The following is a 26,354-nucleotide window of genomic DNA, read 5'->3' on the forward strand; positions in this document are numbered from 1 at the left end:
GGGCTAATTTCCATTAAATGTGCCATAAAAAGGAGAGGAAGGGAGAGAGAGCCTAGAGCAGTAGTGTGCACTTGTAATCCCCAGGAGACTGAGGTGAGAGGATCACTTGAGGCCAGAAGTTTGAGATCAGCTTGGGCAACATAGCGAGACAATGCCTCTACAAAAAATAGAAATAGCTGGATGTAGTGGTGCATACCTGTAGCCTCAGCTACTTGGGAGGCTGAGGCAGTAGGATCACTTGAGTCCAAGACTTTGAGGCTGCAGTGAGCTACAATTGTGCCACTGCACTCCAGCTTAGGTGACAAAGTGAGATCCCATCTCTGAAATAATAATAACAAAAAAACTTTTTAAAGAATTAAATGCTTCATTGATGAGACTTGGACCTTGGACCTTGTAGATTAAATAAAGTGTGAGAAGACTGAACAGATTTTTAGGCTGAGGAATTGTAAGCAACACAGTAGAAATTAAAAGGTAGGCAGAAATACCAGAGATATTATCTTTACCAGACATTCTTAGACACTGCCTTTTTGTTATAGCTTTTCCTGTTCTTTCACTAAATCCATTCATTTAATCATTAATTCATTTCATCATTCACCAAACATTCAATCCAACATTATTGAATGTGTACTACATGCCTTAAATAGTGCTAGACACTGGAGATACAATGGGAAGCAAGACAGACTGCCCCTGCATTTGGGGAGTGTGCATGGTGGTAGAGATCAGCCTTAAAATAATGAATGTCTCTAGGTACTGGGGCAGGGATGAAGGATGTAATCAAGAGATCATCAAATGATTACATCCCCATGCAGAACCTTATAGAAATGAATGGGACTATAATGTCTGGAAAAGGGAAAATTAGGTTTAGTAAAGGAATCTTAAAACATCAGAAACTCACAAAGACTTTTAAGAGCCATTAAAAAGAACATTTTGTAAGTTGATCATCTCACTGTGCTGGGAAATGATATTCATGCATCATTTTTCAGTATACAGAGATAGCAAATAAAAACACTTTTGTGTGTAGAGTTTATTCTTTGTGGGGCCTGATAGTCATACTGAATGGAAGTAAACTATTTTCTGGAAACAACTTGAAGGATAAAAGACCTATAAACTTTTATTATTTTTATGTATTTTGACTCTTCCAGTGTTAACAATGTATATGATAGAGAACATGTTGACTGCATCCTGCATTTTTTTGGATAAAGACAAATCCAGTGGAGGTATTCCTCACAGGGAATTTGTTTTTATAGCTTGTTAAGCCTTCAAAACAACTCCCTTTAGCTATTTCTTATTTAAAGTGCATGTAGCGTAGTGGGTTTTTTTTTTTACTTGTTCATTTAAAGTATGACTTGAATTTCGTGAGGAGGTCCTATATGAATCTGAAATATCAAATTGTGTATCTACACTTTCAGAGTCCAGGAACCATCTGCAAACCAGGACAAATTTCACAGCCTAATTAATAATTATGTAGATAGTAAAATCCCGAAGACCCCTTATGCCTTTCTTTAAAATAGTTCAGATTTCTTCTTGTGTTATTACAGATTGATATTTTATCTGAATTATAGGTTTAACTGGGAATAAATTAGAGAATTGCAATGTGGGAGATGATCCTGTTCTTTTAAATTTTGGGCACAAGTTTCTTCTTTAAAGAACTTGAGACCAGGCACATCCTGCACTCATTTGCATCAGTGGATAATGTTTCCAGACTGATCTTTGTCTTTATAATGTTACCAAGAATCCCCAGGGGCCGTGGCCACAAGGAGGCCAGGGAGATGTGTCTGCATATACTTGTGTGAAGCTGGATATTTATTCCTATAACTCTGCTCTTACACTTCATACATGTTGACTCTAAGTCTTCACTCATCTTGGATTACCAGTGGATGCATATATCCATATATTATCACTTCTCTATAGTTATAATGATTTCTTTGAGTAGTTTCCAGATTATTATTTAAAGCATTTTTGTTAGTACAAGTTTATATATATAAATACAGTTACACTATGTTGTTCCTGATTATATATTTCATGAAATAAATTATTATTTTAGGATAAGTAAATACACATAATTAAAATGAACTTATCATTATATATTAAATGACAAAGGAAAGCTATTCTTATTTTGCTTTTACACTTTCTTTTCCCAGTTTTAGTCTCACCCGCGTTTCTAAAATACATACAATACAAACATAAATTATACAAAATGCCCGATAGTATACTATTTAATTATGCATTAGGAGCAGAGAAAGAGTGCAAACTAGCATTTTACAATACAAGGTTTGCTTATTTTTTAAAAAGTGATTAGAAAAACATAATTCTTTAAAGAAAATATCAGATAAACAGATATGAAGATATTCACAGTTTCTAGTCATCCCCATTTTCTTGAGTATACAGAAAATTTGACAAGATATAAGAATAGTTTCGTTTTGACACACTGTCATGAGGATAATATAAATAATTTCAAAAGCTCTTACAGAGAAACACAAGCTATTCAATTGTTCATTCCCAAGGAGAATGTTGAATTTATTTATATTGGAAAAAAGACTATGTATTGACTTTAATTTTCAATGTCTCTGAATTGCTTTAAAGTTCTCTACTTTGTACATTGCACATCTTGGCCAAGATCATCGTTAACTAGAGAGTCACACCTCGCTCATTGCTCTCCCCAGTTGAATTAGACCCCAGATGTTCTCTTACCTCCCAGCTTGTATTCCACATCCTTTATAATGCAATTCCACCTCAAACTTTCAATCTGGAATACTAGTTCTTTCACGGTCCATTTTAAGTTCACTTATATGCCTTAGCCCATTAACAAATTCAGTTCATAAAGCACATACTTAGTGCTGAGTCCTACATTTAAAAGCATTTTTAAAAAATCAGCAGCCACTTTTATTCTCATAATATACTATTATGGGCTCAATTGTGTCTCCCCCAGTCTGAAATTGATGTGTTGACACCCCAACCTTTAGTGCTTGAGAATGTGACTATATCCGGAAATAAGGTCTTTAAAAAATAATTAAGTTACAATGAGACTGTTAGAGTGGGGCCTTACTGCATTATGACTGTTGTTCTTATAAAAAGAGGGAGAGACTCCAGGGATGTGTGCATACAGAGAAAAGGCAGTGTTAGGACACAGCAAGAAGGCAGCCACCTCTAAGCCAAGGAGGGAGGCCTCTGGAGAAACCAAGTTGGCTGGCACCTGGATCTTGCACTTTCCACCTCCAGAACTGTGAGAAAATATATTTCTGTTGTTTATGCTACCTGGCCTCTGGTATTCTGTTATTATAGCAGTCCTGGTAAACTATAAATAATATACATACATATTTAGTATGTACCAAAAGAAGTTGGTAACATGGTGAAAACACCAATTTGACTTACAATTAAAATTTTAATTCACAAAAATACACGATCTGATATAAAAATGGGGTTGAGGCAATCCCTTCTTTAACTCTAGCCTAGCTCATCTACGGTCACCATGCAATGCTCTCTGCTAGGCTACTCTAGTCCCTTTCTCTGGCCCTCTTGAGCACCTGTGCCCTAAATCACTGGAAATATTTAACATCAGAACTTTATTCTGAACCCTATATTTAAAGCAAAGATGAGTATACCTGTTTATTTGAAGCTGATGTAAAGGGAGGGTAGACATAGTGCCCTTGCCTGCCTGGTCAATCTGCCACTCACTTTTCCCTTCCACTCACACCCACATGACACCTGGGACACCACTGCGTGAGGCTCACACTTTATTATTATTAAAATATCCTTACAAGACAATAAGTCTCATGTTGAAACTAAAGCTATACAACATATTTTATAAAATATATCACAGAGTTGATTTAATAGAGTAGCTCAGGAATGTGAACTATACATTGCTAGTTAAATAAACTCAAATCATCTATTTTTCTGAATTAAATAAGAAACCTACCACTCATTCCAAGAATCTAAGCAGATGAACTACCTGAGGCATAAAGTTCTGCTTGGATTTGGTATGGTTTTGGCCTCATGGCTAACCCATATGTAGGAGTTAGGTTTAGCTGGGCTCTGGGGCATTTTTTCAGCTTGAGCTGCTGCAGAACAGTAGTGATGAAAATGAATATCTCATTCTGTGCAACATCTTCTCCCAGACACTTCCAGATGTCCATTCCAAATATCAAAATTTTCTCAATGAGACTTTTACTCAGTTCTCTGTTTTCATTTAGAAATCTCTCAGGTCTAAATAAGTTAGGATTATCCCAAATAATTCTGCATAAAATAGACAAAAACAACATTTTAAAAAGAAATTATTTTCTCGCTTTTTGCTATTATTGGCAACTTTTCCACAATAGTTTTGTTCTGCATGAACTACTTTAAGTTTAGAATATTCCTTATAAATTATATATAGAGAAAGGAGGTATACATAGATGAAGTGTGTATACGTGTATGTATAAGTACTTTTGGAGACATATGATTATATATAATTACAAATATATATGTGACTTTTAATATTTGACAAATCTAGTTATATTTAGTACAATTACACTGAATTTTCACTAAAATGACTATTCATTAGTGAATAAAATACTTAAAAATCTACTTTATAAATTTTTCTGAGTTAAATAAGAAATCCTCCATGCAGTCTGAGAATCTAAGCAGATGAACTCCCCAAGGAACGAAGTTCTGCTTGTAGTTGGGGATAGTTTTGGCTTCATGGCCAACCCATGCACTGCAACCAGATCTAGCTCGGCTCACCTGCAAGCTTGGCTCACTAACTTTAAGGTGTGGGTTAGCCATAAATTTAATTATTTTAAATGACGAATTCCATAAAATTCTCATAATAATGTTCCAAATTGATGACATAAACAAAAATTAATTAATATTCAATATCTTTTGTTTTAAGCAGAATGAATAAGAATTATGAGACTGGGCCACATCTCTGACTCTGGTAAAAATATATTTAAGAAATGGCCTTTGTACAATGCAGAGATGATCTGGGTCTTCAGAAAGCAGCTCTAATTGAGGGATTGCCCACAGTTCCCAAATCACTGTGTACCTGATTCTTTCTTCTATCTTAATCTTTTAAGGCACTGTTTATGACAACCAATGTTAGCATGTTTTCTGTAGGTCCTAAACCATGTATCAGGGACCAACCCGGACTCACAAAGAGCTGGCCCTCTTTGTGTGTCATTGTCATCATCTCTCCAGAAGGAAAAACTGGTTTCTGTCTGTACCAGAGGCCACAGACCTAAAGGATTAGTTCTCTACACAGTCCTCCAGTACATTTGGTTTGATCTCATAATCTTTTAAAAATAGTTTATTGTTGCTAACATTTAAAAGTCAGATTTCACATAAAATGTGCATTTCCAAGTTCTCTTTTATAATTGCAAAAACTGACAACACTGGGATAATGTCCTGCTTGCCAAGAGTTTATTGAGCTGAGTTAGATGTGGCAGATGACCCCCGCACCACAATGCTTCACTGAGTGCAATTCACTTATTTTTGGTATTTTTCATTGCTCAATAGATGCTTGAGTTTGTAACCTATGCTTTAGGTTAATTAAATATGAGGGATTTTCTTATAATATCAAGTCTTGAATTACATACTCAGCTTAAACAAGTGCCTCCATACAAATGGTATTTCTTTAGTGGTACCCATGTTAACTCAGTTTGTTTGAACATTACTCAATATTCATTATAATCACAAGTTCTTGGATTATTATTAATAGAATACTTAGGATTATACTAAGTAAGAACAAATGTTATTAAACATACATTGGCTGTATTTCTTCTTATAGTGCTTTTAAAATGCTCAGCTGTGGAAAATAGAAGTGTCAATCTCTGTGACAATAAGTGTTATATGTCACTTTGGGATAGTGGGATATGCTTTGTCTTCTATCATCTTTCTGTTTACAGAGATTGTGAAGCTACCTTTAGGTACACAGTATATAATCACCTCCCTCTCTAACAGCTTGGAGCCTGAAACATCAATCAGATGAGATCTTGGGTGAAGAGGAAAGGCTGTATAAGATATTTATGCTCTGCTGAGTGCAGAAGAATGCAGTCTTTTGTCAGTTACTGGCGAGACCAAATCCTGAGCACCACAGGTAGCACTTGGTTTCCATTACATAAAATTTACACATTTGGAGTTGAGTTCTACCTCTGCCACCTTCTGAACAAGTGACCTTAGACAATGTATTTAACCTGGCTGAGGGTTTTTTAATCTGTAAAATTGGGATCATGATAGCACCAATGCATCATGTTATTATTGAGGCTTAGGAAATATACTTCAAGATTTTGTGCCTTGCCCACAGTAGGAGCCTGTAATCATCATTCTCAGCACCACCATCACCACTATCATTATCCTCACTTTCACTGCATCAGGTACCCTCATCTCAGCCCTCTCTTTCATAGTTGATGAGGGTGAACTTCTAACTTTATTTTATTCAACAAATATTTATTGTGTGCCAACTATGTGTGAGTCAGTAATTTAGGTGCTGGGGTAGAGGGAAAAGTATACAAACAAAAAAAGAAAATAAAAATCCCTACTTGTGGCTTACATTCCAGTGGGGGATTTCAGACTGCATTTCAATATACTAGCCACGACCATCCAAAAGGCGAGCCCATGAAGTCCTCAGCCCAAATCTCTCCAAATGAGCCCACTTTTGAAATTGGATTTGCCCAATATTGGATTTTTCCTCAATTTATGTCACTATGTCACACTTTGCATTATAGATGAGGAGAGAAACTGAACTTCTTTCCAATATCTTTCAAGCGAAACAGGAGTGAAGTTTGGCTAAGAAGAATGTAAATCTTTTTCAGATTCATAAACAGTAAACCAAGCAAGCAAACAAATTTATCCAAAGATTAATTTTGGTGACTTACTCATCATGGTTTACTTGATACATGTTAATAAAGGTGCAAGTTTTCCTGGGAATGAAATAGCCATTCAGAGTAGTGTCCGCTGCAGTACTAAGAAAGCAAAAAACAGCATTATAGCACATCCTGTCAATTCAAATTACCCATCCTTAAACTGCTGCCTGCAACTCACAGACTATTTTTATTTTTGTCTTTTTTTTACTATAATAATGTATCTTTGTATATCTTCATTCTCTCATTAATTAAAACAATTTCCACTTCTTGTCAAATTAATTTTCTTGCACGAGTTAAGCATATTGTGCACTTAATATAGTCAAAGCACTTCCATGAGCTAAACATTTCTGTAGAAAAGTATCTCAATATTTCTATAACAGCATTAACCATAAATAGGCAGATCAAATTACATCAGGAAGCAATTAAGGGAATTATTAAGTACTTCCGTGTGTTCAATGTGTTTGTGTCTATTAATAGATTAGAAAGACAAAATGTCAGACTTTTTAGTACTGGGTAGAAGGAACAATGGAATTGGAGCAAGGAAATCTAAACTTCGGATGTTGCCCTCAGTGAGATGTTGGGCAAATCCTGTATCTATTATGCAAGTCTATTTCCTAGCTATGAAACAAGGGTGTTGGTTGGGTTGGATGGTCTCTAAGTTGCCTCTAAAGCAGATATTCTATTTTTCTAGTCTGATAGTCAAACTCCTTCCTGAAACCTGTTTCCCTCTCCTATTTATACCTCTATAATTATTCATGGATTGGATTCAATCATTTTATGTTTCCTTGTGGCAGTCCCTACCTCATTACCCTATTCTCATACCCACTTCCCCAAGAGAAGCAGAAACATTTCAATTTGATGAGTTTGAGAGAAGACATACTACTTCTCTCAATATAGAAGAAGTACATTGTCTAGCTACTTCTGGGTTCTCTCTTCAGATTAGCCAATTTGTAATGAAGATTCATCTCACCTACAATCAGAAATAGGCTGAATTTATTGTCCTTCAATAGAGACCGGAAGGTCTTTGACCTAGGCAAAGACTGAGAAGATAAGTATGTCAATTTTGAGTTCTACTTGATCTAGCTCTAAGCCACATTGTGAAAACTAGCTCTGATTATTTAAAGAGCTAATAACATAATTCCTATTTTACCCATGTCTATGTTGTGGCTTGTACTGAACTTTGGCAAATGATATGAATGTTATTTATTGAGTTTCTCAAAACCGAACAAGGGGAAAGACCAAACAAGCAATAGACTCGCTTTTTGGAAGAGTTACCTTTTCTCATGCACGGCCACTTGCCTATCTCTATCCACATTCCCTCTGTGGATTCAGCTTCTCAGATTCTACTCATATAAGAAGTTATATGCTTCTATTTTACAGAAACCTGGTATATAAAATTTTATTTCACTTGTATTAAAATATAAGGGTGAATTGTAGAGTTTCTCTCTCTCTCCTTTTATATTCCTTAAATTTCATGTACATATGTGGCTGTCCACACAACTTTTAAGGAACACATGTGCAATAAATATTTATTAGGATCTTTTCTGTGTGTGTGTGTTATATGTAATAGCAAACTTTTGCTGGCCAATGAAAGGAGTTCCTTAGAAGTTCCACTGGAGTGATTGACTTTTAGTTTCTTCCTGCACCCAAGAAATTCAGACAGAAACCATTGAATCTCACAGATGGAGAGTTATGGGAGGGGGAATGGCACCGGGGAAATATTTGTCCTTAAAACTACACCCCCTCATGGACCTGGAAAGAGAACACGTTCCCTCACGTTTACATAAGTTTATTTCATTTAGTTTGTTTAAATTTATTTTCTCATATTTTGTGCCTTTTATTTTCATTGAAAATAAGTTAATTGAAAAACAATAAACTTCCAAGTGTAGTAGAATAGATCAGTGCTAAACAGTATAAGTAAGATAGCTTTTTTGTGTGCACAAAATTCCTGGTTCATATCTCACTGCTGTCATTAGCCAATGCAGTAATCCTTTTAATTTTACATTTTAATATATTTCCTTAATTTTAATAATGCAATGAATACCTATGTCTTCCTAATACATGTATCTCCCTATTACTTGGACCCTCAGATGAGTTTGCCGGGCCCTAACTAGATGATCACTTTCATTCCAAATGATGCCTATAAATTTGGCAGAGCCTCTCTGTTCCTGGGTGATTAGCAGAAGTGTAGATAATACTCTTATGAAGCACCCAAAGTCACCTTATAAAAATTGTCGGGACAGAAGAGTTGCTTTTAAATAGTAGGACTTAAAAAAATGTTTTTAAGTTTGTTAAAATGAAATTTGCTTTAACGGAGAAAGGATCTGACAGAACAGCTAGAAAAAAAAAGCATCACTGTGAGAAGATAGTCACTGTGTGTGAACAAAGACAGCAAACCATGAGCAAAATACAGGGAACTATGTTGCTTGCTGTCTGGCCTTGACTTTGCTCAGCTGGCAGTCTTGCCCTTCGGGACACTTAGCTAAGGACACTGCATGCTGTCACACCAATGACTAAATGATTATATAGGTTTCCTGGGAAGACAGATAATCCCACTCCTTCACTATTTAAAGGGAGAGGGAAGAACAAACTCTAAGAATTCTGGTTTTTCTTTAATAATTTTTAATTGGGCGGAATAAAAACAGGTCAAACTACCAGAAATTTGGTTTCCCACAGATGTATTTAATGAAGCTATCTACCTAGTCTATGCTGGCATACATTTGTGTGCTGGAGAATCTGGAATAAGATTCAGTGAAGTTTCAAGTATCTGCAAATAAATACTCTGGTTAATCTAATTGTGACATTAGCTTCTTTAGTTTACTGTCCAGCAAAATTCTAGGCTACTAAAAACCAATCAATATCGGAAGTAAGCTATGTCTGCTCCTCAGATGAAATTAAGCAAGTTTACATGACTTTTCATAGCCAAATACATATTATGGTTGGAGTATCCGTTGTTTGGACTTTCCATATTTTTCTGTCTCCATGATTAGTACACATAAAATAAAAGCTAATGACAGCATAGTTTAGTAATGAAAAATGTTCATAAAATATGCTTTTGCTGAACACAAAAGTTGTATGATGGTATTTAAAAATAATATTTAAAGTAATATTAGAATAATAACACAATATACATTTGAAAGTACTTAAAATATTCCAATATCTGAAGATTCTTCAATGCCTCCACCCCACCACTGGTTGCTGTTTCAAAGGAGAATTATATGCTTACCAATGTGGAATAGTAAATGGAAGAAAAGAGACATGTCTGAATATTTCACTTATGAAAGTTTCTGTGTATGGTAAAATTTTCCTGTCTTCGAATCTGGGTAGTTTCAGCTCAATGTTTCCATCTTTAAAAATATTATTTTTTTACTTAAAAGAAAAATGATAATTGTAAGAATTGTATTTTTCATCTGAAAGCATATTACAAATTTCTTCTTGAATTTTGGCTTGAATTTCCGGATAGTGTATCAAATAAAGAAAGCTCCAATACAGACATGTTGATACTGTTTCCAACCCTAAAAAAGAACCAAGAGACCAAGTGTCATGGAAAAAGCACAGTTAAATCAGTTTGCTCACTTTATTTCCTATTTGACTGTTAAGAATTAACAAAAAGAAATCTTAAGAAATTAGATTAAGAATTTAGGCTCAAGCCTGTAATCCCAGCACTTTGGGAGGCTGAGGCGGGTGGATCACGAGGTCAAGAGATCGAGACCATCCTGGTCAACATGGTGAAACCCCGTCTCTACTAAAAATACAAAAAATTAGTTGGGCATGGTGCTAGAGCCTGTAATCCCAGCTACTCGGGAGGCTGAGGCAGGAGAATTGCCTGAACCCAGGAGGCGGAGGTTGCTATGAGCCGAGATCGCGTCATTGCATTCCAGCCTGGGTAACAAGAGCGGAACTCCGTCTCAAAAAAAAAAAAAAAAAAAAAAAAAAGAATTTAGAAGTTAAATTAAGAATAAGAATTAGCAGAAGGAAATCTAGCCAAAAAATAATAGGAGGACCAAAGGCCAGAGGGGACACCTGCTTTCTGCCCTTGCTCCTGAGAGCTCTTACAAAAACAAAAATTATCACCAAAATGATCAGAGGAATGGTCACCTCTCTAGGAATGACTGCCAAGTCAAGAATCATTTTCAGGAATAAAACACCTAAAACAGAAAAATGTCTATCTAATTTTTGTAGTTTTAGATATAGACTAAGTAGTCTCTCTCCCTTTAAACATTTAGGAGGAAAATCCAGACTTCTTCAAGATTAGTTGAAAGCTCTTCTTCCCTCATGCGCTAAGATGGCAAAATCAAATTTTTGCAAAATGAATGTCATCTCTATCCTAATTTGATTATTTTCACAGTTCTAACCACCAGACCCAAATCCTGCAAGGTGAGTCACTGACCATAGACAGAAGAAGAGGAAAGTTGATAGAGAAAGCAGCCTGGTAACATGAAAAGGGATGGAGGCTTCAGCAGCTGACTTTATACTCATTCAGGGAGGACCTCAGTGCCTCCACTTAACCTCAGTGAATCCCAGTTTTCTCCTCTAACTATCCTACCTTGCAGATTCAGTCATATTCTTTCAGTAAATATTTACCAAACCCCCTGATATCCAGCACTAAAAATATGAAACAAAAATTCACAGACTAAAGAGGAAATTAAGTTAATAAAAATAAGATTAGAAAGTGGAAAGTGCTATAAAAGAATTGGGTGCAGAGTGGTTTGTCATTGTTTGTGGATTAAACAAGGTTATTATTTTTTAAAAAGTACCTGGGGCCAGGCGCATTGGCTTATGCCTATAATCCCAGCACTTTGGGAGGCCGAGGTGGGTGGATCACTTGAGGTCAGGAGTTCGAGATCAGCCTAGCCAACATGGTGAAACCCAGTCTCTACTAAAATACAAAAATTAGCCAGGTATGGTGGTGTGTGCCTATAATCCCAGCTATGCAGGAGGCTGAGGCAGGAGAATCACTTGAACCTGGGAGGCGGAGGTTGCAGTGAACAGATATCGTGCCACTGCACTCCAGCCTGGGCACACGGTGAGACTCCATCTCAAAAAGAAAAAAAAAAAAAAAGTACTTGGTGAATTATAAGCCATTTAATGGATATCAAGTTAGTTGATTGCCTATTCCTTCTGTCCTTGGACTTCCCAGGTTGTTTATTAGGGTGACTTTCTAAATTATTTCTGCTCTATGACCATGGGTGGTTAATCTAAGAATGGGCCACTAGCCCAATATAAATCTTCCTTAGGAATAGGGAAGAGGACTGTGAAAGATCATCCTTTCTCTGGGCAGCTAGATCTATAAAATCTAAGCTCGGAAAATATGATTTAATGGTCTTTCACCCATCAGGTGGACCTAAGAAAGCATGTTAGAAAAATAAATGAGGTAGAAAGGAAAGGAATAAAAGATAAAGAGGGACCTTGTGACCTTACATTCACCACTTCTACCTTCAGGATACCTAAGTACACTCTTGTTCCTAGGTTGAATTATTTCCCACTTAAATAAGCTAGAACTGGTATCTGTTACTTGCGACCAAGAGAATCCTAAACCACCCCCCAAAAATACTAATGCTGTATATACATGCAGAATATTTTTATTAACTATTGTATTTTATGGTAACTATAGACAGAAGAAAAGGAACGTCAATGGAGAAAGCAGCCTTCTCTTTACAGATGACTTGGAGAGACTTTGGACATTGCTATTGTTTAGCACCTGCAGAGGGAAGTCTAATGTGTGTGTCTAGACTTCGGAATCAGTATAGAAACCTTCAACCTATGTATGTCTTTGTCACCAGGCTTTGGACCATTGGACCAATTACATCAAAATTAATTGCTTTACAGAGACTTGGAGAGAGAAAGATAGTGACTTAGGAAGGAAAATTTAGTATTCCCTTCTCTTACAAGAAAACACGACTAAACTGTTCACACTTCTCAAATTATTTACATAGACAAATAGCACCGATGGACATATATTCTTTGGCTAGTGTAAATGTACAGCTCTCTTTGATTTTAGAGAAGACCAACACTTCATTTCTTGTAAGCTTTAAAAATAACAAATTTTAATAAACTGAAAAATTATTTTGCAAACAGCAATGAATTTGTCTTCCAGTTCAGATGAAAGTGACAGGGTGGTAAAAACCATTCCAATTTGTTCTCCTATAAAAAGAACCAACAGTGAAAGTCATGTTTATCTTAACTCATAATCAACGTAAATAGCTTCTACTTTTAATATTCAAGATAACACATTGCCATGTATCTTATCTACTCATTCCCCCCCCCCCCGCTTTTTTTTTTAAAGACAGAGTTTCGCTCTTGTCACTGAGGCTGGAATGCAATAGCACAATCTCGACTCACTGTTACCTCCATCTCCCAGGTTCAAGCAATTCTCTTAACCTCAGCCTCCTGAGTAGCTGGGATTACAGGAATGCGCCACCACAACCAGCTAATTCGTATATTATTATTAGAGACAGGGTTTCACCATGTTGGCCAGGCTGGTCTTGAACTCTTGATCTGACCTCAGGTGATCTACCCATCTCTGCTTCCCAGAATGCTGGGATTACAAGCATCAAACCCCAGCGCCTGTCCTTATTTCACCTTTCTAAGCTTCACAGATAAAATATAGCTAAGTACACCAATTTGCTTGGTATTGTTTTTTAAGGGATAAATTTTGGAGTTAAAATTGAGAGATACATTCTTTGTGGGAAACAAAAAACCAAGAATATGCATTTAAACTTAGAAAAAAAAAGCCGAGTACCTAATCAATGTAACATCTATATGCAAAACTACTATTAATTGCAGTCTTACTATGTGGCAGATATAGCAGTAAACAAAGTCTGCACTGTCTTTCAAATCTCACATCTCTGGGACGTAATAAATCATCCTGCTATAGAGAGACCTAGAGAGAGAAGGTCATTTTTTTCCCATTTATTTCCCACTTTGAGCTGAATAATGAGTCACCAATTATTTACATCTAGTGCTTGCCCAGGAGAAAATTCAATTTTTTTGAGCAGACACACACACACACACACACACAAAAACTGAGAGTTTCTACATTAACAATAAGCTGCATTTTCAAAGTTGAGCAGTGAGTAGGTAAGAAGTATGCGTGGCTGGAAAACACTGGACTCAGAAAGATGATTGTGTTTCCAGCCTCTCTCTTCCTCTATTTAGTTGTGGAATTTTTGTTAAATCACAGTCTCTCTTGGCTTCAGTTTCTTCATCTGTAAAATGGTAACGTCAGAGTAGATGTCTAAGACCAGCTCTAGCCTTCAATAATGAAAGCTAAAAGGAAAAAAGGTCAAAAGCCAAGTGTGATGCACACTGTTAACTGCCCAACAATACTGTTTTTCCAGAGTCTCCAGAACAGTTAGCAGTTCAACAAATGTAAGTAACTGTGTGATCACCCTGGCTTTTTTTTTTCTCTCAGCCTGGGCCCTTCTCGTTTCTTTTACTAAATTCTCTTTGGCGATTTGCCAGGCTCAGATGCTTTGCCAACTTTCTCAGCAACGTTCTTGGAAAGCACTGAAGAATGCTTCAGTGTTTTGTTTCTGTTCCTGGAGTTTGAGGATAAATTCAGGCCAAGGACAGGGGATGTAAGGCTCCCTAAGCCTTACAAGGGTGGGCTGCTATATCACAGAGGATTCAAAGTGAATCCTAAGCATTTTTTTTTAACCCTGGTGAGAAAGACATACATAGTTTGAAGGTTTCTATACTGATTCTGAAGTCTAAGCACACACATTAGACTTCCTTCAGGAGGTGCTAAACAACTGCAATGGCCACATGGAATAATTACATCAAAATCTCTAGGGGTGCACAAATTTTTCAAAAGTTTTTCAAGGTGACTATGGGGCATTTCCAGTCATCCTGAGGACCTTTTTTAGGGGAAAACTACTTGCCAGGATAATTATCCAACAGTCTCAACAAACCCACTCAGCCCAGTTACAGCTTGGAAGGCTCACCCAGTGCCCAGAAATCTTGCAGATCAGTATGAGGAATCTGGTGCAGGAACCAAATAGAAGGATTTTGGCAAAGCTGTGTGTGTCCTAAGAAACAGTCTCTTCCACAGCAGCAGAAGGCAGAAGCAGAGTTTTGCTTGGAGGGAAAGAACTGGTGAGAATACCCCTTCCTGGAAGACAGGGGAGGGGTGGACCTTTGACTTGTATGGGGAGGAGTTTGGAGCTTGATCAAGGACACTAGGAGCAGGAGAGAAGGGTGGAGAGAGGCTTTTGTGGCCAGGACTGGGTCTGGGGAGCTGGGAAATTCCACTGTGAGTGAAATCAGAGGGAATTCATTTGGAGCAAAAGCTTCTGGAGGAGGGAGTAGGATGGACATTGATCTTTGAAGAAAGCAGGACAGAAGAAGGGAGATGGAAAGACAAAATCATTTTAAAATTGCTGACAAACGAAAATAAGGTCGAAAGATGTATGTAGCAAGAAGCAGGGAAAGAGAAACGGGGAGGAGTGGCACAGAGAGGTTGCTCTGATGTGAGTTTTGAATTCCCTTTCTCCAAAGTGCTATGGGACTTTAGCACCAGGAACATGAACACAGCTCTCCTGAGTTGTCAGCAAGAGCAGGGGCAGAAGGATCAATGAAACACAAAATAAAGGGAACTTTCTCAGATGAGTTTGGTAGATTCATCGGGAGTCTTCACCAACCAGACAGATCTGCATTTCCACAACTAGAACAGTTAACTACTGAGTGCAATATTGGTAGCTTTGGTTTGAGACAATATTCCCATCTGCACCCAGGCATTTTTGCCCAATCTGGATAAATGCCAGTTTTTTGACATAATGAAAGTTTTTCTATGTAACCGGGTAAACGACCTGTGGTTTTAGACCACCTTCTTGTCAGGGTGTCTGCAAATTATTCCGTAATAGACTTTTTTTTAAGCACTGAAATTTTTGGCTTCCTAAATTTTCTCAGTTTTAAGGTCAGATTTAATGAGAGTGCCCAGAGATAGTCAATGGTAGCCAGTACTTTTTCACAGAGGAGAGAAAGCCAGCCCCAAAGGGGAGTGCTCAACCCAATATACTGTGATATATACCCCAAGGGTAACCTTCAGGCCATGAGCTACTGTGGTGTCAGGTTCAAAAAATAGCACGGGTTTCTAAATAGCTAGACTTCAAAAGTCACACAACCAAAAATATCTGACGAGAGCCTACAAACCACAGAAATTTTCTGACCCACTGGCAGACGTTTTGCTAATTGACATTTAATCATGTCATACTTAGATACTGTTAAAAAAAGAAAGTTTTACTCCTAATGTTTTTCCATTAAGTCTCTCCGTCTCTAGTATAACTAACCTCACTTTGGATTAATGTATAGACTTTAGGTAGCTGCATGAAATTATTTATGCAAGTAAATTATCGATAATTTTATTATAGACACCTATTATAGACAATTGATAATAGCTGACTAATAATGTGTTATTTAAAGGTTTGATAGGAGTAGGTAATGAGAATTGCCTTGCATTCCCATTGGTTAACAGGAAAATCCATTCTACAATAGTAATTGTTACAGCTAATGTTTATCATGTGCTTACAAAGATTAGGCATTTTAAAGTCATTTATAGTTCAGTTATTTCTCATAGCCAATCTTTGAAGGGATTGCTATTTTTTCCCTCTTTTACATATGATGAGTTCTGAGGCCCAGGGATGTTACAGAATTTGCTCAGACTAACAGTGTGTAAGTGGTGGAAAAAAAGATTTAAAACCAAATAGTTTAATACCTGTGTCCTTTGCCTTTGATTATGCCACTTTCTAGTGGAGAATTTTTCAGCTGAAACCTGAAGCTTCTACTGCAAACAATAGCCAACCTTACTGATGTGATTTCATATAAGAAATTGTCATAAAAGATACATCTAGTAGTACCTGCCTCCGAGAGTAGTTAAAAAAATAAAAATTACTTTATCTCTGTAAAGCAATTAATATCTGGCACATGATAATCATTCAAAAATAGTAGCTTTTGTCCACAGAAGAGGAGTATTCTACTTTTAGGAATTAAGTGAGTGGTACTTTAAATAGAAGGTGATATTTGAAGTAAATTTAAGGTATAAATGGGAGCTTACTAGGTGCAGTTGGAATGAAGCAATGTTAAGCAGAGAACACTTTAAAAGGAAGAGGTTTTCAAAAGAACTAGTATGGTTAAGAAATAAAGTGAAATACAAGATGGCAGAGGTGAATATGGAAAGAAAAGTCTTCTTAAATCAGAATCTCAAGGAGGGGATTCCTGAGTCTTCAGTCTCTCCTGTAACCCACAGCTAGTGACTTAGTCCTTTAATTCAGCCATCTACATGTTTCTCATTTGTTGGGAAAAACAGCAAAGGAGAAAGGACTCACAGATGCCTGCACAAATTGGTTATGAGTAACATATAAACAAGGAACAACAAACTGCAGAAGGCTGCAGGAGGCCTCTGAGGAGGAAGGCCTCTCCATGCCTCATGTTTCCGTGCAGGGTGACCTCGGCTCTGTCACCATAAACACCATGCGCAAGGATGTAAAACCCCTTCATCGCACTATGACGTAGACAGACTTGTAAGCTCCTTGTAAGAGCCACATTCCATCAGCTGCACATAGAAAATAGGCTAAGGATAACCACATGTTCTTGTTTTGTGAAACTCCCAAACCACCATTGTTATCAATCCTTAGGATTACACACCAGTTACAGCTCACTGACTCACTCCACCATCACCCCATCCCTACTCTATAGATTAAAGTGATTGTAATCAATAAATAGTGTGGATGATCAGAGCTCGGGGCCTTCACTGCCTCCTCCAAGAGTAATAAGAGATGGCCCCTGGTCCCACTCTTTGCACTCTTAATCTGTCTTTTTCTCATTCCTTTGTTGCCATCAAACTCGGGGTACCCACGGGTGATGTACGGCTGGCTCCCTACACTCATTGTCCTAGCATTTCTATTCCCAATTGTTGTTACCTAGTTCATGTCCTCATCAAATATTTTCTGGACTATTTTAATAACTTTTTATATTACACTCAGCAGCTAGTAAAAACGAATGGCTTAAATGAATACAGTTTATCTTTCTTACACAACAAAATGCCTACATGTGGGTGACTGCTTCCACTGGTTCAGTACCTTCATGACACTTGGGATGGTATCTCTGCCATTCTTTAGGCCTTTCACTTTGGTTGCTATATGGCTGCTGCAGTTCTAGTCATCACATCTGTGTTCCAAACAAAAGAAGGGGGAAAAGTCCATGTCAGCCATATCTGTTTCATTCTATCTCTGAAGACACCTGAGCTTTCCTCTAAGCCACCAGTAGACTTCTGCTCAAGTTTTACCATATCAGAGAAGATGATAAAGTATTTGGCTTGTAATACTGCCACTGCGAAGAAAAGAAGGGGCAATTAGTAAGAGAGGCAGGTAGACTGACTATTAGGATTAACTAACATGGCTGCCATGCTTCAGATGTAGTAGCTTTGTTACTAGTCTCTCCTGAGTCATACTCTATTCTGCTGGTCTAATCAGTTTTGAAATGAACAAAGTGCTTATTCACAATGATCACATTGCTTATTCACTTCCTGTGGCATGCACAGTGCTTTGCCTTTCATTCATTATCATCTGTGACTGACTCTTATCTGCCTTTCCAGTGTCATCTTTTGCTATTGAGTCCCTTTCATTTTGTACTATATCTGCTTTGATTCTTTCTCCTTCCTCTTAGTTAGTACAGACCTAGAGTTTTGCCCACATTTTTACGTTTTACCAGTCTTTATGCTGTAGTATTCAATGTTCCCTTTGCCTGGGATGTCCTTACATTCTACATTGTAGACCTGAAAACACCAGTCTTCAAGACACATTTGATTCTATGAAACCTCGTCCTGCTTTCTCCCTTTTTCCTTCCTTGGCTGTTTGAGTGGATACTGTAGTGTCTTGCCCAGATCTACTCTTCAGGGTCAACACACACATCCATGCAGCTTGTGTGAGTTTCTGCTGCTGATGGTTCTCATCTGTATCCCAGGAAGTTTTGCTCTTGATTTTAGTATACCCTCTCCCTCAAGATGTTCCTTCTTTCCAGGTAGCCTACAGTCAGCAACTGATGAATGTAAAGACACAAAAGCCCTGATGTTTTCATTCAGTCCAGGGAAGCTATAAAGCCTCATTCCAGCTCCACAGCTCCTAAGAAGGTGGATTAAGACTATGGTCACACCCACATATACTTGTGGATTATGTTTACCTTCTGCCCAAACTGGCTTTCTCTACTTCTTCAAAAGTGTGTCTTTTGATAGTTCTCAATAAAATGTCTACATGAAAATTTCCATTCTGGAAATATTTCCAGAAAACCCAATAAAAAATAGCTCTCTTTGTATTTTTGCCAAACTAAATATATTCTTTTGGACAATGGTGGCCATATAGTGATATTTAGCATATTTATAAACTGATTACCTTCTGCAGTCAAGTTTGCTGTGGAAGCCTGGACTCTCACCATACTAGAAGGATTTTATACATCTTGCATTTAAAATAGGAAGAAAGAGTTTCCAGAGAAGATGCTATTAGGAAGACTTGCCACTACTTCCCCCTAAAATAGAAACTTTAATATTTTTCCTTTTGTCTTATCAAAATGGCAGTCATAAAAGCCACAACTCTACAGAAACAAATGTCTGCATCAGAATGTATCAAACTTCTATATACAGAAGACTTGCATTGCTTGTTATTAGCATTGCCCCTCCATTCTGATCACGTACGCGTAGGTCCAAGCCCTCCCTGCTTCCACCACACACATAAACACAGCAGTGTTCTTGACATTGAGTAGGGGATACCCGTAAAGTCTCAAATATAGACTGCCCACATTGGCTCCTTTTAGAGAAACAGCTTAAACTTTGCTCTATATGCATGCAGAATAAAACCCATTTGCTACCAATTCTGATAACTGAAATAGAGTTTGAAGCAAGATCTTAAAGGTAATCATATGTGAATGGTATATGGCAGATGTTAGCTGCCTTTGTTACTTTGTCTCTACTGAGATCCAACTGTTTTTTTAATTGTTAAAAATCAGGACGTAGAATGATGAAAGCTAAACCTCATGATAAGTATTTGGGGACTGAGATACAGGAAAAAAAAGCAATAAAATATGAGTTTTATGCTAGCTACTGTTTTGATGCTCAGGCCAGATTCCTCAGAATGATACCTTTTTGGAAGAATGTGCCATGAATATTTGTCAGCAAAGACCTCCTCTGGAAGTTACTTCAATCTGGCTGTCTACATCTGGGAATAGGCACTAATGAGACCATGAATAACTTTTTTGCCCTGCATTCTCTTGGTGTCTGTTATACTTGTGCCTGTTATACTTTGTGCCTGTGTTAGCTAATAGCGTCAATAACAAAAAGGACCACAAAGCTGTGAGAGAACATTATCCTGTTCAGGAAAACTTAGTAATTATTCAGTAATATAGTATAGAAAAATAAAAATGGACTTATTCCATATACATTACAGGTATTTGTATATACAGGTTGGCAAATTTATACAAGTAGCTAAATAACATGTTTCTGCTTTTCTAAACAAGTAGCTTACAGGTTTATACCTTCATGCTTCTAAAGGCATGAGCCATCACACCCAGCTACTTTTCTTAAAAATATAATATATTGCCAAATTTTTATTTTTGTTATAAGGATTCAGCTCAAGAGTAAGAACTTGTTCTTTTATGCCACTTAACTATGATGAAATATAAATTTTAATTTAACACTCCCTACTTCATTCCTTGGAGACCCCAATTTTCCATTGCGGAAATCACAGAAATAATTTTGCCTTGAGATAAACGCTTGATTTGTGGCATATGCTCTACTGTGCTAAACTTTTTACTCGGTGTCAATTTCTACAAACCACAAACATTTTCTTTCAAATGTTATTTTTTATAATATAATTTTTTGATAAATATTTTTTATTTTGATAAATTTCACATTAGTAGTATGAAAAATGACCAATGAACATTGCACACATTCAAAGGGAAGGCAAAAATAACAAGGAGTTCATTGAACATTCATTTACATTTTAAATAATAAACAAATGCATGACATGTCATTTTTTAAAAGTGAAGGCAGTACTAATAAATTTCTCTTTAATTTTTCATGTATGTATGTTTAGGCTTGTCAAGTAAATCATGATCACATGTGTTGGTTTGTGATGCACTTTATTAACTTAATATGCTCTGTATCCTATACGTGGGTCCATAGCAAAGAGAATAACAATTCTATTCTATTTTACAATAGTATTGGAAAGAATAAAGTGCTTAGGAATAAACATAAATAAGCAGGTGAAGAACTTACACATCAAAAACTGTAAAACATTACTAAAAGAAATTAAGAAACAAATAAATGGCAAGACATCTCATGTTCATGGATCAAAATCCCAACGGTGTTTTTGAAGAAATAGAAAAATCCATCCTGAAACTAATATGAAATCACAAGGGACCCTAAAGAGCTAAAACACTTGAAACAGCAGAACGAAATTGAGTCTCACGTTTCCTGCTTTCAAAAAGTACACAAACCTACGCTAGTCAAAACAGTGTAGTAGTGGCATAAAGACTGATGTAGAATGTAATAGTAGAGAGAGTTTTGAAATAAACTCTCACATATATGGTCAAATGATTTTTGACAAGAATGTCAAGGTTATTCAGTGGATAAAAGACAGTTGTTTTAGCAAATGGTGCTGGACATACAAAAGAATAAATTTAGAACCTTAACTTGTACCATATACAAAAATTAAAATTTAAACATAACAGCTAAAACTATAAAAATTTTATAAGAAAACATATGTAAAAATTTTCATGGCAGCTGTTTTAATAATGAATTATTGGATGTGACACCAAAAACACAGGGAACAAAGAAAAGAAACAGATCAATTGGTCCTTTGCCAATATTTACAAGCTCTTTTGTATTAAGGACACGCTCAACAGAGTAAAAAGACAACCCAGATAGTGGGAGAAAATATTTGCAAATCATAATCTGATAAGAAATTCACATCCAGAATATAAGAAAGAACTCCTAACAACTCAATAACAACAACAACACAAAAACTTGGCTTAAAAATGGACAAAGACCTGAATAAGCATTTCTAGAAAGAAGATATACAAATGGTTTAATAGGCCCATAAAAAATGCTCAACACTAATCAGGGAAACACAAATCAAAATTACAATAATGAGATACTGCTTTATACCCATAAAGATTGCTATTAAAAATCAAAACAAAACAAAAAAGACAGGAAATAAATGGTGTTGGCAAGGATATGGAAAAACTGGAACTTTTGCCCATTCCTGATGGGTTGTAAAATGATGCAGCTGCTGTGAAAAACCATATGGTGGCTCCTTAAAAAAATAAAACATTGAATTATATTCAATTGACATGACTCTCTCTCTCTGACCTAACTTTATTTAGTCTCTCTTCAGCCCTCTTTCTAACTAGCTCCCATCTTTGGGGCCCTGTCTTAGGCCTGCCCAGTCCAACTATAACCAGAGTCCTTCTAAGTACCTTTAGAGAGAATCCCCCACCCTTGATATCTGATCATCCTTGGGATCTGATCAAGTTCCTCATGGCTCACATTTGATATCAGATCACCACAGTCTGGCTTCAGCAAGAATTCTGATAAGTCAAGTTAAGAAGAACCACCTTTCTTTCATGTGTCCTCTAAGTAATTTTCTATCTACTGATTCAGTCACTTTGCTGATAGTCTCTGAAACCCCAGCTATCCTTGCTGTAGTCTCTCTTCCCTACTGCGATAGGCTTCCCACCTATCACAGCAGTCCAAAGTTTTCCTTACCATTTTAATAAGCGTCAGAATGATTTTTTTCTTTAACATGATTCAACAATTTTACTTCTGAGCATGTATCCTAAAGAATTGAAAGCAGAATTTGAACAGCTATTTGTACACCCATGTTCAAGAAATCTGAACACTGATTGAAGGATAAATGGACAAACAGAATATGGTATTAATATGCCATGAAATATTTGACCTTCAAAAGAAAGAAAATTCTGACACATGCTACAACATGAATGAAATTTCAAGACACTATGCTAAGTGAAAAAGCCAATCACAGGACAAATACCATATGATTCCACTTATATAAGGTTTCTAGAGTAGTCAAATTCATGGAGACAAAAAGTAGAATGATGATTGCCAGAAGCTGGGTGCCAGTGCAAATGGGAAGTTATTGTTTACTGGGTACAGTGCTTCAATTTGAGAAATGTGAAAAGAGTTCTAGAAATGAGTGGTGATGCCTATATAACTATGTGAGTGTACTTAATGCCACTTTAATGCCACTGCCCTGTACACTGAAAAATTGTTAAGATGGTAAATTTTATGGTAAGTATACATTACCACAATTTGAAAATGACTGAAACTCAACTGAAAAAAACTTTAATTCTGCACACATTGAGCTTCCTTTTCATTTTATAACATCTAATACAGTTCCACATTGCATATTATATGTTTCTCATTCAGCTATTGCTGTGGAATAACTAGAAAAACTATCTCCTCTTGTTGATTGTGAAAACATCTCTTTGCAGTTTAATCCTTTGTTCATATATTACTGCTAAACATTTTAGAGCTGAGTAAACCCAGACTCTTTTTTTAATCTTTTATTTTCAAATGGCAGCATTAGAATATCTGAAATTTTCTTAAATGAATATAAAAGCTGCTCTTCTTTTGCAAAGACAATTAAAAAGAAATACTTGACCCTAGGAGTACTTTCAGTTACTATACTAATAAGTCTGAATTTCACTTGAAAACACAGTGAATTGGTTTAGAAGGCTGGAAACGAACTCAAGAACATATATAATTCATCTATTCTAAGAAGGACTCACTCATTCCAGGAAGAGATGGTCCATTATGATTTTATTTCTTCTAAGACTCTAATTAGAGTCTATTATACTTCTTAATAATAATATTCCAGTTTCAAATTGCCTGTGTTAACCATGTGCTCTTTATAAAAGTTATGCTTTTTCTTCTTCCTACTTAGGAAATAATATAGTCTGTTGACATAAATCATGTTTCCATAAAAGAAATTTGCTCATATCTACTAGGAGAATCGAGGTTTTTTAAGAAGTCAGGTTTACTGAATTTGTGATTTTCACTAATATATTAATGTTTTGAAGTAAGCAGGGGTAAACTTTTTCTCAGTTAAAGACAATCATTATCAATATATGAAAATGTAAAGAAGGGAGGAAAAAGCTTAAATCCTGAACATCCTCAAGTAGCCTGCTGTTCGCCTAGTTAGCTGTTTGGTGAAGCTAAGAGTGCACATGAAGACTCCAAAAACAGTTACTTTTGTGTTTTAAAAATTAAAAAGTGGTGATTAAGAAGTCTATACTCAGAATCAGATTTTATTATTTTGAAGAAACTGTTCTGTTAAAAATGGAGGCCCTCTTTGAATTACATTTTGGAGGAGAAATCATGAGCCCAGGGTCAAAAGCTGCAAAGGGTGAAACTGCCTCTGGAGATTTACTGTGTTGAAATTTTTATTAAAATTTTAAATTTTTTATGTTAGTACTCTGCTTACAAGGAAGGATATGCTTTTAATGGCCTGCCTTTGCCCTGTTTCCCCACCCCAACCACCAATAAGCTTTTCGATGCACCTTTTTGCAAAACTTTAGAATTCTCAGAATTACATACATTATCTCATTTAAGCCTTAGTAAAAGCTTTTTATGTTCAGTGCAATTATGCCCTGTTTTTAAAGAACAGTTGGCTGTAGTCCAATGGTATATTTGCAAGAATATATTCATCAAAAGATTTCTTCAAATGCTAACATTTCTTTTCATCTTAGCTTTATCATTTTCTTTCTCTAAACTTTTACAGTTAAGTAGCAGACATGCCACCATGTTACTTCTATGTCAGAGTATATTTCCTAAAAATGAACACATTCTCTCATATAACCATAGTATAATTATTAAAATCAGAACATTAACACCAATAAAATAATATTATTTTCTTCAATTTGCCTAATAATGTTTTTTATAGCAGAAGCACGTTGCATTTAGTTGTCATATTTCTGTAAACTCCTTCAATCTAGAATAGTTCTAAACTTAGCCTTTGTCTCTCATAACTTTGACTCTTCAGAAGAGTACAAGCTAGTTCTTTGTTAGAGGTCCATTAAATGTGGTTTTGTCTGATGTGTCTTCATGACTAGGTTCAGATTGTGCATTTTTGTCAGGAAAATCCAATGGTAGCAGGTAGCACTACACAAAGATACACAACAAATTAAATTTGGGGCCAGGATTTGAATTTCAGCAGGAATCCCAAGACTACATTCTCAACCTCCACTCATAACAATTCAATTATGAATTTCTCCTAAAGTGTCTTTAAAAAAGTTAATAGTTTCTGTAAATATCATTGAAGATTGCCTCTGCCACATGATAGAATGTAAGAGCAGGGAAATCAAATGGTATCATAGTATAGACCCATTATAAAATGCACATGTTTATTATCTATTATGTGGGAAATGCAATTCAAAAATTTGGACTAATGGAAAACTTTATCTAAATCTATTTTGTATGTCTTGTATCCCCAGTTATATGGTTCCTCACTTTATTTGCTTATTTGGCTTCTGATTTGGTTTCTGCCTTAAAGATTTGTTCCATAATATGAAAATATCAGTTTTATTCTATAGTATTTCCATTTATATTTTCTAAAGAACATAATAAAAACCGAATTAAATTCCAGAAATTCAACTCCTGAAAGCCTTGCTCGTATGTAGCAATTTCTATATAATACCCTGCTTTCCTAATTATTTCAAAATTCAACAGGTTAGCAAAGTAGATTTAAAAACTAGTAGCATGAGCCAACATTAATCATAAGAGCCCTAAAGAGATACCTGTGTATTTTCAAAGAGCCCTAAAGAGATACCTGTGTATTTTCAAATTCTATGCACCTTGGGCTAATTTTTCTAGTGTCACCATTACCATGTAAATTGAAACTTAAAGCAATAATCAAGTAATACTGTAAATTACTGTTAATGTTTTGGTCATGAGTATTCTTTTTCTTTCTTTTTTTCTTTACTTGAGATAGGATTTCACTTTGTCACACAGGCTGGAGTGCAGTGGTGCGATTGTAGCTCACTGAAGCTTTGAACTCTCTAGCCTTCTGAGTAGCTAGGACTACAGGTATGCACCACCACATCCAGCTATTTTTTTTTAATTTTTATTTTTTGCAGAGATGGAATCTCTCTTTGTTGCCCAGGCTGGTCTCAAATCCCTGGCTTCAAGTGATACTCCTGCCTCAGCCTCCCCAAAGAGCTGGGATTATGGGCATCCATCCAGCTATGTGTATTCTTAAATGCAAATATATTCCACAAATAGAGAAACAAATTTATGCTAGATATCCTCTATCATAAAATTTCAGTTTGTATACTCTTAAAGTATGATGATTGACTTGACTGGTAAAAGTAAGAAGTTCCTGAAAGTAAGTGCAGCATCTTGATATAAAGTGGTATTGCAACAGAAAGAACGAATAAGGAAATACCTACTTCTGACTAGAACAATAGTATAAGAATTGAACTGTATCTCACATCCTACCGTACTCTTTATGG

General features: G+C 36.2%; 1 protein-coding gene and 1 pseudogene across 15 annotated transcripts in view; one reads left to right on the forward strand and one right to left on the reverse strand.

The window, feature by feature from the left end:
* The window catches only part of ALDH1A1 (aldehyde dehydrogenase 1 family member A1), a 179,371-nt gene that overhangs the window by 18,157 nt on the left and 134,860 nt on the right, over positions 1–26,354 (forward strand). For 4 of the 14 annotated variants that reach the window (XM_078366496.1, XM_078366503.1, XM_078366532.1 and 1 more), the window contains exon 1: positions 14,876–14,933. The exons of the other annotated variants lie outside the window; for them this stretch is intronic. The gene's annotated coding sequence lies outside the window, so the exon portion shown is untranslated. Of the gene's footprint in view, positions 1–14,875; positions 14,934–26,354 lie in introns of those variants that run through there. 14 annotated transcript variants of the gene reach the window in all.
* Positions 3,723–10,394, reverse strand: LOC100413731 (cytochrome P450 1A4-like; annotated as a pseudogene). The gene is made up of 4 exons (XR_013532910.1): positions 10,262–10,394; positions 10,063–10,183; positions 6,849–6,935; positions 3,723–4,233 (listed from the first exon to the last, which is right to left on the reverse strand). The product of XR_013532910.1 is annotated as a cytochrome P450 1A4-like (transcript).

Source organism: Callithrix jacchus, chromosome 1 (assembly GCF_049354715.1).
Source record: "Callithrix jacchus isolate 240 chromosome 1, calJac240_pri, whole genome shotgun sequence".
Classification (NCBI taxonomy): Eukaryota; Metazoa; Chordata; class Mammalia; order Primates; family Cebidae; genus Callithrix; species Callithrix jacchus.